The following is a 4998-nucleotide window of genomic DNA, read 5'->3' as shown; positions in this document are numbered from 1 at the left end:
ATAATTTATACAAATAAAAGCGAGCGCATTACCTTTTTAATAATAGTCAAATTTAGAATAAATATGAAAAATTTCATTCATATATTTCAAATAAATGCTTTAGACTTGTACACTCTAAAACTGTATTTAACATTAGTCATATTTATGAAGTCGGTAAGCCCTTTGCCATGTTTTTGATTATATCAAAACCTAATCATGTTCAATAAGTGGAATGCATATCAGGTGTGTGTTGTGCGTTTTAAGTCCAAATAATTCATGTTTTTTCTAATGGGATATAAACAATTGTATCATAATGCATACAAGCAAAAGTCACTAATAGTTTCAAAAAGAGGGGTAATTATACTAATAAAAAATAACAAGAATTCACTAAAATTGCGATAATTTGGGTCATCTCGTACCTATATATATATATGAGTAATGCTATATACAGTCGTGAATATACAAGCGCGGTACAGTCGCTTTGAAAAATATTGTGGTCTATTATTAAAAAATTAATTTCTTTTCATGTGGATCTCGTATTTATTCACTTTTTTTAAAATAATTATACAGTACTTGCGCACTCACAACTGTAACTATTATTTTTCTATATATATATATATAAAGTTATAAATACACAAAAAATCTTTGTATGTAAACCATAATATGGCATTTTGAAACTGAGAAAAAATATCCTTCTGTTTTAATATCCTTAATTACATAAGATGCCATCACTTTGTCACTTTTCGATGGGGATGAACCTTGATGGAATCAAAACTCTATATATGTTTAACTTAAAGCCAAAATAAAAAACTGAGATTTTATTAAATGCTAGCTAGTGTTTAAATAAGTCTTTATCCATCTTATTCAATCTAAAAAATATGAGTTTTGCTATTTTCGTCACCCAAGTGTATATTCTTGTAATATTATTGACTTGATAAATATGTATATGCCTATCATATCAATTACAAAAATGATTGGTTTGATTGTTTGTCGTGTCGATAATGGATGTTTCAAGTAGAATTTCTTAAAAAATATTTATCAAATATTGTATTTTCTTTAACAGAAGAGGACAACATCTCTTTTTCTTTATTAATCAATAAAAATCCACAAATGAAACAAATACTAGCATCTCCAGCTAAATATTTAACTAGGCCGATCTTTTCCTATTCGTCCTGGGTTTGCTGCTTGTCTTAAATTTCTGTTGTTGTTGTAAACTTTCGTGGCAATTGGTCGAATCACCTCGAGCTATTTACTTATCGAAAATAGAATGAAAAAACGAAATAACCTTTCTGGTATTTCATGACTTTGGTGATCGTTAACTCTGTGCTGTTCAAGAGGCCTCAAATTGTCAGATCATGGCCTCTGAGCGTCCCCTTTTGATCCCATATCCGAGAATTCCAAATTCCCGAGACATATATACTGCACTTGTCTTGTTAGATCTAGCTAAACCAAATTCTGGCCGCCCAGGTTCTTTTTCCGAGATGGAATCGAAAAACCCATTTGAGAGTTCCTCTAATGTGGAACCAAATTTCAATTCCTCATCCCAACGAAGTGTTTTTTCCATTCAGTCCAAGTCGGCGGGGAATTCTATCAGGGAAGTGAGTTTTGGTGATTTGGGGTCGAAGCCCGTGAGATATGGGTCCAGAGGGGCTGATTCCGAGCTGCTTAGCATGTCCCAGAAGCAAATCAGTGATGAGGATGCGAGGTTGATTTATATAAAGGGTGATGCTACAGCCCCCGCTGGGGGCTGTAGGTTATTTTATATATTTTTTATTTAAATAATTTTTTATCTAAATTTTTTAACATTTTTTAATATTTTAAAAAAATAATAAATTTAAAATATTATTAAGAAAATATTTTTTTAATCAAAAAGTAAAAAAATATATATTTTCTTAATTACGAAGTAAAATAAAAAATATTTTTTTATAATTTTTTATTTTACTTCATGATTAAGAAAATATTTTTAATAATATTATGATTTTTTTAAATATTTAAAATGGACATGCTACAGCTTCGTTGGGGTTCCTGCTGGGCTTAATATGTACTCTTTTATGTGTATTTTTTTAATTTATTTTTTATATAGATTTTTTTTACACTTTTAAAAAATAAAATAAATTTAAAATATCATTTAAAAACACTTTCTTAATCAGAAAGTAAAAAAAAATTATTAAAAAATACTTCCTTAATCACGAAGTAAAATAAATATTATTTTTTATTCTATTTCTTGATTAAAAAAATATTTTTAATAATATTATAATTTTTATTTTATTTTTTAAAATATTTAAAATTATTAATAATATTTATATTAAAAAAACTAAAATAAATAGATAAAAAAATGTTACATGCCCAGCGGGAGCTCCCAGCGGGAGCCCCCAGCGGGGCATGTAGCATTTTCCTTATATAAATGATCCTGCGAAGACAAATGAGAGGTATGAGTTTGCGGGAAACTCTTAAGAACTGCAAAGGATTCGATTATTTCATTTTTGCCATGAAATTTGTTTGAACAATTTCATAGATATTTTCTTGTAATTGTTGTGCTGAATCAGCTCCCACAGCTGGCCGTTTTTGGCCGGGGAGTTTCAATTTTGCTGTTAGCCTTAGTGATATCAACCTGCAAGAATGAAATCTCTTAAATTCACAATTAATTTAAAAATTCATCCAAGAAAGCTAAAATCAAGTCAATAGATGGAGAATCTAGACCCGATAAAAACTCGTTTCAAGAATCTAGATTATATTAAAATCTAGACCCGTTGAAGAACCCGTCTCAAGAACCCAGATTACAAGGAGGAAAGCCACAGATATTGTGATTTACCTTTAATAAGTACAAAAGTTCAATCAAGAATAAGAAGAGTAAAACTTAACTCACAATGAATAAATTCATTAAATTTTATAAACTTGTTAAAATGAGGCTACAAAGAGTATTTAAACCAAAACCTAATTAAAATCTTAGCCAAAATAATGCCCTATCTTCCAAAAATACATCTGAGTGAACAGTGTCGCAGCTGCAGTACAACACTACAGTAACTCGGCTACAGTAACATTTTGAAACCCTAGTTCCTAAAAAATAACTTTTCAAATAAGCCATTGGCCAAAATACAAGGCCTGTACAAAATCCATAATTCATAAGAAATAAGACGTATGGGGACCAAACGTCTTCAAACCCAATTATTCTAGACTAATTCCTATAACTAATAACATAAGCTCATTTAATGAAATAAACAAGTCCAAGACCTTTAATCACATAATCATAATAATTGGCCCTAGTTTATGTTAAGCTCTTCCATAGCTTGTATCACATGGATGGTCACTAGATTTCATTCTCTAAAGCCCATCTTGAATATTCGGCTCTTGCTAGACTCGTCTCAAGTGGATTGCACCAATCCTTGCATTGCTTCATTGATCTTCTTGGCTCTTGACCTTGTAATTGACCCATCTGAAACTTGCAAAACATCTTTAAGATTAGGTCCATCTTGGTGCCCATCACTTTGTGCTGTTAGTTACAGCTGTGAAGGATGCACATGAGGACTATAGGTGGCACCGGTTAGACCGAATTGAGAACAACATGTTGGCATCAGTTTTGGTTAATGATCAGTTCCAACCAAAAAAATGGAAGGACCTCCAAGTTGGTGAAATGATCAGAAGTCAAGCAAAGGAAACACTTCCTTGTGATATGGTGCTGCTCTTGACTAGCGACCCAACTGGGGTCGCATATGTGCAGACGATTACTTTGGATGGGGAGTCAAATTTGAAAACTCACTATGCGAAACAAGAGACCCTCTTGAAGATGCCTAATGAAGGAAAAGTTAGTGGGTTGATCAAGTGTGAAAACCAAATAGGAATATCTATGGGTTTCATGCAAACATGGAAATTGATGGAAAAAAGCTGTCACTTGGACCCTCCAATATTGTCCTTCGAGGCTGTCAGCTGAAGAATACTAATTGGGCAATTGGGGTTATAGTGTATGCTGGTCGTGACACCAAAGCCATGCTCAACAACTCAGGAGCTCCATCTAAGAGGAGTCGGCTTGAGACCCATATGAACTCCGAGATCATCATACTTTCTATGTTTCTTGTTGCTCTATGCGTGGTTGTTTCTATCTGTGCCCTCATTTAGTTGCTGAACCACAGGGAAGAGTTGGATTACTTGCCTTATTATAGAAAACAAGACTTCTCCAAGGGAGGACGGAAAGACTTTAACTATTACGAGTGGGGAATGGAGACGTTATTCGCATTCCTCATGCCAGTTATTGTTTTCCAGATCATGATCCCCATTTCTCTGTACATTTCCATGGAGCTTGTTCGGGTTGGTTAGGCTTACTTCATGATCGGAGATACCCAAATGTATGATGAGGCATTGCATTCGAGATTTCAGCGCAGAACATTGAATATAAACGAAGATTTAGGGTAAGTAAAGTATGTATTCTCAGATAAAACTGGCATGCTTACAGAGAACAAGATGGAATTCCAATGAGCAAGCGTACGGGGAGAAGATTATAGTTGTGGGAATTCAAAAATTGAGCAAGTAGGATACTTTGTTCAAGGTAATACCATTTTGTTATCTTGTAATATAATCTATAATGTTTCTGAATTTGTTTTTACTTGGCATAACGTTTTCATCTTATGTTGCCTTACTTGGTATCAGTGGAGGGGAAAGTTCTAAGGCCAAAAATGAAGGTAAAGCCTGACTCGGAGCTTTTACAAATATCAAAGTGCGGAAATGGCACAAAGGAAGGTAAACATGTCGGTGATTTCTTCCTTGCGTTGGCAGCTTGCAATACAATAGTGCCTCTGCTTGTCGACACATCTGATCCTAGTGTGAAGATAATAAATTACCAAGGGGAGTCTCCAGATGAACAAGCATTGGTGTATGCTTCTGCCACCTATGGTTTTATGCTTATAGAACGAACCTCTAGCCATATAGTTATTGATATTCAAGGAGAGAGGCAAAGGTAATTAGACGTGCTATTGTTCATTTTCCCCTTCCTCTGCATCACCACTTCTCTATCTAACTAGGACTATT

At 33.5% G+C, this 4998-nt stretch overlaps 1 pseudogene; it reads left to right on the top strand.

Annotated features, from left to right (window-relative positions):
• The first annotated feature begins 1460 nt into the window (after nucleotides 1–1460).
• LOC118346113 lies at nucleotides 1461–4931 on the top strand (annotated as a pseudogene).
• The last annotated feature ends 67 nt before the right edge of the window (nucleotides 4932–4998 follow it).

This window comes from Juglans regia, unplaced genomic scaffold, assembly GCF_001411555.2.
Source record: "Juglans regia cultivar Chandler unplaced genomic scaffold, Walnut 2.0 Scaffold_683, whole genome shotgun sequence".
Taxonomy (NCBI): Eukaryota; Viridiplantae; Streptophyta; class Magnoliopsida; order Fagales; family Juglandaceae; genus Juglans; species Juglans regia.
Note: the sequence above shows the minus strand (reverse complement) of the source record. Positions and strands in the feature narration are given on the sequence as shown.